The following is a 12,137-nucleotide window of genomic DNA, read 5'->3' as shown; positions in this document are numbered from 1 at the left end:
GCTCTGTATGCCTCGCAAAAAGCAGGTTTACGCCACCTTTGCCACTGATTGCCCATCGTCTGACACGTATAATGACACAAAGGCCTCGTACAAATGGTAAATGTGTGAAGTTACCCAGAAGAAGGCTGAACCATGGTTCTATCGCATAGACACTTGAGTCCCTGAGTTGCGCTTCAGGTATAAGTTGTCCACGCTTCACTCTCACGCACTGGGGTGAGATCTACCATTTGATCTTGAAAATCTCCCTTAATGTCCAGGGAAGGGAAACCTGGCAGGTTATGCCTTTAAAGGGCTCGTGCCTTGTCCTCTGAAAGAGCTCTTGCCCAGATGTCAGACACTAGTCGCAACAGTCACAGCCCACCACCTGTCACTTTACCCTCGAGCTTGTAGGTCAGGCCTGTGGATGCTCTAGTTCAACGGTTCTCACAGACATAAATGGTGCTCAGCCCTTGGCTTGGAAAGGGCCCATCCCATCTGGTTCTCATGGCTTTCTACAAACTATTAACACAGCTCAGCACCACTATTCAAGGATACAAACCAACAGGGTTCAACCACGGCTCTGTCCTTCATACTTCTTTACCCACTGACTGCCTGCAGTCTGAGACATACAAAGAGACAAGGTTCTTGTGAAACCTGTAAAATGGTGACGTTAACCAAGAGAATGTTGAACTTTGGTCCTATCTATTATGTTGGCCAGTTTCTAAGTTGAGATCAACTTAACCCCAGTGCTTTCTGTTTAACGACCTTGTTCGTATTTTTGTTTACAACTAGCACACTTTTGACCAGCATGTCGCTTGGAAATCGTTACCAGCATAACTCTTATTCGTAAGGCGCACTCTGAAGGCTTGTCTTGGTTCAAGGAATGCCTTCGTGTCATGGTATGAGAACAAGTAGAATAGCATCAGCATTTTTAATTAAACTTGGCTTTTCTGCACAAGGAGACCAAAATTTCTAACAAACACGTTAATTCCACACCACAAACTGACGTGTAATCTTGGCTCTGTATGCCTCGCAAAAAGCAGGTTTACGCCACCTTTGCCACTGATTGCCCATCGTCTGACACGTATAATGACACAAAGGCCTCGTACAAATGGTAAATGTGTGAAGTTACCCAGAAGAAGGCTGAACCATGGTTCTATCGCATAGACACTTGAGTCCCTGAGTTGCGCTTCAGGTATAAGTTGTCCACGCTTCACTCTCACGCACTGGGGTGAGATCTACCATTTGATCTTGAAAATCTCCCTTAATGTTCAGGGAAGGGAAACCTGGCAGGTTATCCCTTTAAAGGGCTTGTGCCCTGTCCTCTGAAAGAGCTCTTGCCCAGATGTCAGACACTAGTCGCAACAGTCACAGCCCACCACCTGTCTCCGAGTTCCAATGCGTCTTGATCGCCACGCCGATGAACAAGTATGCCTTGCACCACGATGCGCTATAGGCTTCGAGCTGGGACCTCGTGGCGCAACGGCACTGCGTCTGACTCCAGATCAGAAGGTTGCGTGTTCAAATCACGTCGGGGTCATTCAATGTGCTCTTTTTCACACAGACCCATGATTTTCTGCGCAGTCTAATAAGGATGCTGTTATATGGACTCCAATCTCTATGATGACCACCCATGTCTTTGTCAACTTCATGCTAAAAGGTAACAAAGCTTAGGTAGCAACACTCACCTAGTAACCATTAGTAACTTGACAACCTGCTGAATGTTTACCCTTAGTTTGCCCATTTTGCTTGCTGAACAAAACATGCTGGAAAGAGGCACCTTAGATGGTTTCACTGGACCTCTCAGAGGATCTGGAGGGTACTACAACACCCAAACAGGGACTTGAACCCTGGACCCTCAGATTAAAAGTCTGACGCTCTACCGTCTGAGCTATCTGGGCTCGATGAGTGAGAGCGCACTTTACCCTGGAGCTTGTAGGTCAGGCCTGTGGACGCTCTAGTTCAACGGTTCTCACAGACATAAATGGTGCTCAGCCCTTGGCTTGGAAAGGGCCCATCCCATCTGGTTCTCATGGCTTTCTACAAACTATTAACACAGCTCAGCACCACTATTCAAGGATACAAACCAACAGGGTTCAACCACGGCTCTGTCCTTCATACTTCTTTACCCACTGACTGCCTGCAGTCTGAGACATACAAAGAGACAAGGTTCTTGTGAAACCTGTAAAATGGTGACGTTAACCAAGAGAATGTTGAACTTTGGTCCTATCTGTTATGTTGGCCAGTTTCTAAGTTGAGATCAACTTAACCCCAGTGCTTTCTGTTTAACGACCTTGTTCGTATTTTTGTTTACAACTAGCACACTTTTGACCAGCATGTCGCTTGGAAATCGTTACCAGCATAACTCTTATTCGTAAGGCGCACTCTGAAGGCTTGTCTTGGTTCAAGGAATGCCTTCGTGTCATGGTATGAGAACAAGTAGAATAGCATCAGCATTTTTAATTAAACTTGGCTTTTCTGCACAAGGAGACCAAAATTTCTAACAAACACGTTAATTCCACACCACAAACTGACGTGTAATCTTGGCTCTGTATGCCTCGCAAAAAGCAGGTTTACGCCACCTTTGCCACTGATTGCCCATCGTCTGACACGTATAATGACACAAAGGCCTCGTACAAATGGTAAATGTGTGAAGTTACCCAGAAGAAGGCTGAACCATGGTTCTATCGCATAGACACTTGAGTCCCTGAGTTGCGCTTCAGGTATAAGTTGTCCACGCTTCACTCTCACGCACTGGGGTGAGATCTACCATTTGATCTTGAAAATCTCCCTTAATGTTCAGGGAAGGGAAACCTGGCAGGTTATCCCTTTAAAGGGCTTGTGCCCTGTCCTCTGAAAGAGCTCTTGCCCAGATGTCAGACACTAGTCGCAACAGTCACAGCCCACCACCTGTCTCCGAGTTCCAATGCGTCTTGATCGCCACGCCGATGAACAAGTATGCCTTGCACCACGATGCGCTATAGGCTTCGAGCTGGGACCTCGTGGCGCAACGGAAGTGCGTCTGACTCCAGATCAGAAGGTTCAAATCATGTCGGGGTCATTCAATGTGCTCTTTTTCACACAGACCCATGATTTATTTTCTGTGCAGTCTAATAAGGATGCTGTTATATGGACTCCAATCTCTATGATGACCACCCATGTCTTTGTCAACTTCATGCTAAAAGGTAACAAAGCTTATGTAGCAACACTCTCACCTAGTAACCATTAGTAACTTGACAACCTGCTGAATGTTTACCCTTAGTTTGCCCATTTTGCTTGCTGAACAAAACATGCTGGAAAGAGGCACCTTAGATGGTTTCACTGGACCTCTCAGAGGATCTGGAGGGTACTACAACACCCAAACAGGGACTTGAACCCTGGACCCTCAGATTAAAAGTCTGACGCTCTAGACATAAATGGTGCTCAGCCCTTGGCTTGGAAAGGGCCCATCCCATCTGGTTCTCATGGCTTTCTACAAACTATTAACACAGCTCAGCACCACTATTCAAGGATACAAACCAACAGGGTTCAACCACGGGTCTGTCCTTCATACTTCTTTACCCACTGACTGCCTGCAGTCTGAGACATACAAAGAGACAAGGTTCTTGTGAAACCTGTAAAATGGTGACGTTAACCAAGAGAATGTTGAACTTTGGTCCTATCTGTTATGTTGGCCAGTTTCTAAGTTGAGATCAACTTAACCCCAGTGCTTTCTGTTTAACGACCTTGTTCGTATTTTTGTTTACATCTAGCACACTTTTGACCAGCATGTCGCTTGGAAATCGTTACCAGCATAACTCTTATTCGTAAGGCGCACTCTGGAGGCTTGTCTTGGTTCAAGGAATGCCTTCGTGTCATGGTATGAGAACAAGTAGAATAGCATCAGCATTTTTAATTAAACTTGGCTTTTCTGCACAAGGAGACCAAAATTTCTAACAAACACGTTAATTCCACACCACAAACTGACGTGTAATCTTGGCTCTGTATGCCTCGCAAAAAGCAGGTTTACGCCACCTTTGCCACTGATTGCCCATCGTCTGACACGTATAATGACACAAAGGCCTCGTACAAATGGTAAATGTGTGAAGTTACCCAGAAGAAGGCTGAACCATGGTTCTATCGCATAGACACTTGAGTCCCTGAGTTGCGCTTCAGGTATAAGTTGTCCACGCTTCACTCTCACGCACTGGGGTGAGATCTACCATTTGATCTTGAAAATCTCCCTTAATGTCCAGGGAAGGGAGACCTGGCAGGTTATGCCTTTAAAGGGCTCGTGCCTTGTCCTCTGAAAGAGCTCTTGCCCAGATGTCAGACACTAGTCGCAACAGTCACAGCCCACCACCTGTCACTTTACCCTCGAGCTTGTAGGTCAGGCCTGTGGATGCTCTAGTTCAACGGTTCTCACAGACATAAATGGTGCTCAGCCCTTGGCTTGGAAAGGGCCCATCCCATCTGGTTCTCATGGCTTTCTACAAACTATTAACACAGCTCAGCACCACTATTCAAGGATACAAACCAACAGGGTTCAACCACGGCTCTGTCCTTCATACTTCTTTACCCACTGACTGCCTGCAGTCTGAGACATACAAAGAGACAAGGTTCTTGTGAAACCTGTAAAATGGTGACGTTAACCAAGAGAATGTTGAACTTTGGTCCTATCTATTATGTTGGCCAGTTTCTAAGTTGAGATCAACTTAACCCCAGTGCTTTCTGTTTAACGACCTTGTTCGTATTTTTGTTTACAACTAGCACACTTTTGACCAGCATGTCGCTTGGAAATCGTTACCAGCATAACTCTTATTCGTAAGGCGCACTCTGAAGGCTTGTCTTGGTTCAAGGAATGCCTTCGTGTCATGGTATGAGAACAAGTAGAATAGCATCAGCATTTTTAATTAAACTTGGCTTTTCTGCACAAGGAGACCAAAATTTCTAACAAACACGTTAATTCCACACCACAAACTGACGTGTAATCTTGGCTCTGTATGCCTCGCAAAAAGCAGGTTTACGCCACCTTTGCCACTGATTGCCCATCGTCTGACACGTATAATGACACAAAGGCCTCGTACAAATGGTAAATGTGTGAAGTTACCCAGAAGAAGGCTGAACCATGGTTCTATCGCATAGACACTTGAGTCCCTGAGTTGCGCTTCAGGTATAAGTTGTCCACGCTTCACTCTCACGCACTGGGGTGAGATCTACCATTTGATCTTGAAAATCTCCCTTAATGTTCAGGGAAGGGAAACCTGGCAGGTTATCCCTTTAAAGGGCTTGTGCCCTGTCCTCTGAAAGAGCTCTTGCCCAGATGTCAGACACTAGTCGCAACAGTCACAGCCCACCACCTGTCTCCGAGTTCCAATGCGTCTTGATCGCCACGCCGATGAACAAGTATGCCTTGCACCACGATGCGCTATAAGCTTCGCGCTGGGACCTCGTGGCGCAACGGTACTGCGTCTGACTCCAGATCAGAAGGTTGCGTGTTCAAATCACGTCGGGGTCATTCAATGTGCTCTTTTTCACACAGACCCATGATTTTCTGCGCAGTCTAATAAGGATGCTGTTATATGGACTCCAATCTCTATGATGACCACCCATGTCTTTGTCAACTTCATGCTAAAAGGTAACAAAGCTTAGGTAGCAACACTCTCACCTAGTAACCATTAGTAACTTGACAACCTGCTGAATGTTTACCCTTAGTTTGCCCATTTTGCTTGCTGAACAAAACATGCTGGAAAGAGGCACCTTAGATGGTTTCACTGGACCTCTCAGAGGATCTGGAGGGTACTACAACACCCAAACAGGGACTTGAACCCTGGACCCTCAGATTAAAAGTCTGACGCTCTAGACATAAATGGTGCTCAGCCCTTGGCTTGGAAAGGGCCCATCCCATCTGGTTCTCATGGCTTTCTACAAACTATTAACACAGCTCAGCACCACTATTCAAGGATACAAACCAACAGGGTTCAACCACGGGTCTGTCCTTCATACTTCTTTACCCACTGACTGCCTGCAGTCTGAGACATACAAAGAGACAAGGTTCTTGTGAAACCTGTAAAATGGTGACGTTAACCAAGAGAATGTTGAACTTTGGTCCTATCTGTTATGTTGGCCAGTTTCTAAGTTGAGATCAACTTAACCCCAGTGCTTTCTGTTTAACGACCTTGTTCGTATTTTTGTTTACAACTAGCACACTTTTGACCAGCATGTCGCTTGGAAATCGTTACCAGCATAACTCTTATTCGTAAGGCGCACTCTGAAGGCTTGTCTTGGTTCAAGGAATGCCTTCGTGTCATGGTATGAGAACAAGTAGAATAGCATCAGCATTTTTAATTAAACTTGGCTTTTCTGCACAAGGAGACCAAAATTTCTAACAAACACGTTAATTCCACACCACAAACTGACGTGTAATCTTGGCTCTGTATGCCTCGCAAAAAGCAGGTTTACGCCACCTTTGCCACTGATTGCCCATCGTCTGACACGTATAATGACACAAAGGCCTCGTACAAATGGTAAATGTGTGAAGTTACCCAGAAGAAGGCTGAACCATGGTTCTATCGCATAGACACTTGAGTCCCTGAGTTGCGCTTCAGGTATAAGTTGTCCACGCTTCACTCTCACGCACTGGGGTGAGATCTACCATTTGATCTTGAAAATCTCCCTTAATGTTCAGGGAAGGGAAACCTGGCAGGTTATCCCTTTAAAGGGCTTGTGCCCTGTCCTCTGAAAGAGCTCTTGCCCAGATGTCAGACACTAGTCGCAACAGTCACAGCCCACCACCTGTCTCCGAGTTCCAATGCGTCTTGATCGCCACGCCGATGAACAAGTATGCCTTGCACCACGATGCGCTATAGGCTTCGAGCTGGGACCTCGTGGCGCAACGGAAGTGCGTCTGACTCCAGATCAGAAGGTTCAAATCATGTCGGGGTCATTCAATGTGCTCTTTTTCACACAGACCCATGATTTATTTTCTGTGCAGTCTAATAAGGATGCTGTTATATGGACTCCAATCTCTATGATGACCACCCATGTCTTTGTCAACTTCATGCTAAAAGGTAACAAAGCTTATGTAGCAACACTCTCACCTAGTAACCATTAGTAACTTGACAACCTGCTGAATGTTTACCCTTAGTTTGCCCATTTTGCTTGCTGAACAAAACATGCTGGAAAGAGGCACCTTAGATGGTTTCACTGGACCTCTCAGAGGATCTGGAGGGTACTACAACACCCAAACAGGGACTTGAACCCTGGACCCTCAGATTAAAAGTCTGACGCTCTAGACATAAATGGTGCTCAGCCCTTGGCTTGGAAAGGGCCCATCCCATCTGGTTCTCATGGCTTTCTACAAACTATTAACACAGCTCAGCACCACTATTCAAGGATACAAACCAACAGGGTTCAACCACGGGTCTGTCCTTCATACTTCTTTACCCACTGACTGCCTGCAGTCTGAGACATACAAAGAGACAAGGTTCTTGTGAAACCTGTAAAATGGTGACGTTAACCAAGAGAATGTTGAACTTTGGTCCTATCTGTTATGTTGGCCAGTTTCTAAGTTGAGATCAACTTAACCCCAGTGCTTTCTGTTTAACGACCTTGTTCGTATTTTTGTTTACATCTAGCACACTTTTGACCAGCATGTCGCTTGGAAATCGTTACCAGCATAACTCTTATTCGTAAGGCGCACTCTGGAGGCTTGTCTTGGTTCAAGGAATGCCTTCGTGTCATGGTATGAGAACAAGTAGAATAGCATCAGCATTTTTAATTAAACTTGGCTTTTCTGCACAAGGAGACCAAAATTTCTAACAAACACGTTAATTCCACACCACAAACTGACGTGTAATCTTGGCTCTGTATGCCTCGCAAAAAGCAGGTTTACGCCACCTTTGCCACTGATTGCCCATCGTCTGACACGTATAATGACACAAAGGCCTCGTACAAATGGTAAATGTGTGAAGTTACCCAGAAGAAGGCTGAACCATGGTTCTATCGCATAGACACTTGAGTCCCTGAGTTGCGCTTCAGGTATAAGTTGTCCACGCTTCACTCTCACGCACTGGGGTGAGATCTACCATTTGATCTTGAAAATCTCCCTTAATGTCCAGGGAAGGGAGACCTGGCAGGTTATGCCTTTAAAGGGCTCGTGCCTTGTCCTCTGAAAGAGCTCTTGCCCAGATGTCAGACACTAGTCGCAACAGTCACAGCCCACCACCTGTCACTTTACCCTCGAGCTTGTAGGTCAGGCCTGTGGATGCTCTAGTTCAACGGTTCTCACAGACATAAATGGTGCTCAGCCCTTGGCTTGGAAAGGGCCCATCCCATCTGGTTCTCATGGCTTTCTACAAACTATTAACACAGCTCAGCACCACTATTCAAGGATACAAACCAACAGGGTTCAACCACGGCTCTGTCCTTCATACTTCTTTACCCACTGACTGCCTGCAGTCTGAGACATACAAAGAGACAAGGTTCTTGTGAAACCTGTAAAATGGTGACGTTAACCAAGAGAATGTTGAACTTTGGTCCTATCTATTATGTTGGCCAGTTTCTAAGTTGAGATCAACTTAACCCCAGTGCTTTCTGTTTAACGACCTTGTTCGTATTTTTGTTTACAACTAGCACACTTTTGACCAGCATGTCGCTTGGAAATCGTTACCAGCATAACTCTTATTCGTAAGGCGCACTCTGAAGGCTTGTCTTGGTTCAAGGAATGCCTTCGTGTCATGGTATGAGAACAAGTAGAATAGCATCAGCATTTTTAATTAAACTTGGCTTTTCTGCACAAGGAGACCAAAATTTCTAACAAACACGTTAATTCCACACCACAAACTGACGTGTAATCTTGGCTCTGTATGCCTCGCAAAAAGCAGGTTTACGCCACCTTTGCCACTGATTGCCCATCGTCTGACACGTATAATGACACAAAGGCCTCGTACAAATGGTAAATGTGTGAAGTTACCCAGAAGAAGGCTGAACCATGGTTCTATCGCATAGACACTTGAGTCCCTGAGTTGCGCTTCAGGTATAAGTTGTCCACGCTTCACTCTCACGCACTGGGGTGAGATCTACCATTTGATCTTGAAAATCTCCCTTAATGTTCAGGGAAGGGAAACCTGGCAGGTTATCCCTTTAAAGGGCTTGTGCCCTGTCCTCTGAAAGAGCTCTTGCCCAGATGTCAGACACTAGTCGCAACAGTCACAGCCCACCACCTGTCTCCGAGTTCCAATGCGTCTTGATCGCCACGCCGATGAACAAGTATGCCTTGCACCACGATGCGCTATAAGCTTCGCGCTGGGACCTCGTGGCGCAACGGTACTGCGTCTGACTCCAGATCAGAAGGTTGCGTGTTCAAATCACGTCGGGGTCATTCAATGTGCTCTTTTTCACACAGACCCATGATTTTCTGCGCAGTCTAATAAGGATGCTGTTATATGGACTCCAATCTCTATGATGACCACCCATGTCTTTGTCAACTTCATGCTAAAAGGTAACAAAGCTTAGGTAGCAACACTCTCACCTAGTAACCATTAGTAACTTGACAACCTGCTGAATGTTTACCCTTAGTTTGCCCATTTTGCTTGCTGAACAAAACATGCTGGAAAGAGGCACCTTAGATGGTTTCACTGGACCTCTCAGAGGATCTGGAGGGTACTACAACACCCAAACAGGGACTTGAACCCTGGACCCTCAGATTAAAAGTCTGACGCTCTACCGACTGAGCTATCTGGGCTCGATGAGTGACAGCGCACTTTACCCTGGAGCTTGTAGGTCAGGCCTGTGGACGCTCTAGTTCAACGGTTCTCACAGACATAAATGGTGCTCAGCCCTTGGCTTGGAAAGGGCCCATCCCATCTGGTTCTCATGGCTTTCTACAAACTATTAACACAGCTCAGCACCACTATTCAAGGATACAAACCAACAGGGTTCAACCACAGCTCTGTCCTTCATACTTCTTTACCCACTGACTGCCTGCAGTCTGAGACATACAAAGAGACAAGGTTCTTGTGAAACCTGTAAAATGGTGACGTTAACCAAGAGAATGTTGAACTTTGGTCCTATCTGTTATGTTGGCCAGTTTCTAAGTTGAGATCAACTTAACCCCAGTGCTTTCTGTTTAACGACCTTGTTCGTATTTTTGTTTACAACTAGCACACTTTTGACCAGCATGTCGCTTGGAAATCGTTACCAGCATAACTCTTATTCGTAAGGCGCACTCTGAAGGCTTGTCTTGGTTCAAGGAATGCCTTCGTGTCATGGTATGAGAACAAGTAGAATAGCATCAGCATTTTTAATTAAACTTGGCTTTTCTGCACAAGGAGACCAAAATTTCTAACAAACACGTTAATTCCACACCACAAACTGACGTGTAATCTTGGCTCTGTATGCCTCGCAAAAAGCAGGTTTACGCCACCTTTGCCACTGATTGCCCATCGTCTGACACGTATAATGACACAAAGGCCTCGTACAAATGGTAAATGTGTGAAGTTACCCAGAAGAAGGCTGAACCATGGTTCTATCGCATAGACACTTGAGTCCCTGAGTTGCGCTTCAGGTATAAGTTGTCCACGCTTCACTCTCACGCACTGGGGTGAGATCTACCATTTGATCTTGAAAATCTCCCTTAGTGTTCAGGGAAGGGAAACCTGGCAGGTTATCCCTTTAAAGGGCTTGTGCCCTGTCCTCTGAAAGAGCTCTTGCCCAGATGTCAGACACTAGTCGCAACAGTCACAGCCCACCACCTGTCTCCGAGTTCCAATGCGTCTTGATCGCCACGCCGATGAACAAGTATGCCTTGCACCACGATGCGCTATAGGCTTCGAGCTGGGACCTCGTGGCGCAACGGAAGTGCGTCTGACTCCAGATCAGAAGGTTCAAATCATGTCGGGGTCATTCAATGTGCTCTTTTTCACACAGACCCATGATTTATTTTCTGTGCAGTCTAATAAGGATGCTGTTATATGGACTCCAATCTCTATGATGACCACCCATGTCTTTGTCAACTTCATGCTAAAAGGTAACAAAGCTTATGTAGCAACACTCTCACCTAGTAACCATTAGTAACTTGACAACCTGCTGAATGTTTACCCTTAGTTTGCCCATTTTGCTTGCTGAACAAAACATGCTGGAAAGAGGCACCTTAGATGGTTTCACTGGACCTCTCAGAGGATCTGGAGGGTACTACAACACCCAAACAGGGACTTGAACCCTGGACCCTCAGATTAAAAGTCTGACGCTCTAGACATAAATGGTGCTCAGCCCTTGGCTTGGAAAGGGCCCATCCCATCTGGTTCTCATGGCTTTCTACAAACTATTAACACAGCTCAGCACCACTATTCAAGGATACAAACCAACAGGGTTCAACCACGGGTCTGTCCTTCATACTTCTTTACCCACTGACTGCCTGCAGTCTGAGACATACAAAGAGACAAGGTTCTTGTGAAACCTGTAAAATGGTGACGTTAACCAAGAGAATGTTGAACTTTGGTCCTATCTATTATGTTGGCCAGTTTCTAAGTTGAGATCAACTTAACCCCAGTGCTTTCTGTTTAACGACCTTGTTCGTATTTTTGTTTACAACTAGCACACTTTTGACCAGCATGTCGCTTGGAAATCGTTACCAGCATAACTCTTATTCGTAAGGCTCACTCTGGAGGCTTGTCTTGGTTCAAGGAACGCCTTCGTGTCATGGTATGAGAACAAGTAGAATAGCATCAGCATTTTTAATTAAACTTGGCTTTTCTGCACAAGGAGACCAAAATTTCTAACAAACACGTTAATTCCACACCACAAACTGACGTGTAATCTTGGCTCTGTATGCCTCGCAAAAAGCAGGTTTACGCCACCTTTGCCACTGATTGCCCATCGTCTGACACGTATAATGACACAAAGGCCTCGTACAAATGGTAAATGTGTGAAGTTACCCAGAAGAAGGCTGAACCATGGTTCTATCGCATAGGCAGTTGAGTCCCTGAGTTGCGCTTCAGGTATAAGTTGTCCACGCTTCACTCTCACGCACTGGGGTGAGATCTACCATTTGATCTTGAAAATCTCCCTTAATGTTCAGGGAAGGGAAACCTGGCAGGTTATCCCTTTAAAGGGCTTGTGCCCTGTCCTCTGAAAGAGCTCTTGCCCAGATGTCAGACACTAGTCGCAACAGTCACAGC

At 45.7% G+C, this 12,137-nt stretch overlaps 1 long non-coding RNA gene and 4 other non-coding genes across 7 annotated transcripts in view; 4 read left to right on the top strand and 1 right to left on the bottom strand.

Annotated features, from left to right (window-relative positions):
• The window catches only part of LOC128629679 (uncharacterized), a 132,941-nt gene that overhangs the window by 37,591 nt on the left and 83,213 nt on the right, over positions 1 to 12,137 (top strand). The window lies entirely within an intron of this gene.
• trnaw-cca (transfer RNA tryptophan (anticodon CCA)) lies at positions 1,448 to 1,519 on the top strand. Its single transcript has one exon. It is a non-coding gene; the product is annotated as a tRNA-Trp (tRNA).
• trnaw-cca (transfer RNA tryptophan (anticodon CCA)) lies at positions 5,405 to 5,476 on the top strand. The gene has a single exon. It is a non-coding gene; the product is annotated as a tRNA-Trp (tRNA).
• On the top strand, positions 9,269 to 9,340 carry trnaw-cca (transfer RNA tryptophan (anticodon CCA)). Its single transcript has one exon. It is a non-coding gene; the product is annotated as a tRNA-Trp (tRNA).
• Positions 9,631 to 9,703, bottom strand: trnak-uuu (transfer RNA lysine (anticodon UUU)). Its single transcript has one exon. It is a non-coding gene; the product is annotated as a tRNA-Lys (tRNA).

This window comes from Ictalurus punctatus, unplaced genomic scaffold (assembly GCF_001660625.3).
Source record: "Ictalurus punctatus breed USDA103 unplaced genomic scaffold, Coco_2.0 Super-Scaffold_100, whole genome shotgun sequence".
NCBI lineage: Eukaryota > Metazoa > Chordata > Actinopteri > Siluriformes > Ictaluridae > Ictalurus > Ictalurus punctatus.
The sequence above is the reverse complement of the archived record's forward strand: the minus strand, read 5'-3'. Positions and strand labels throughout refer to the sequence as shown.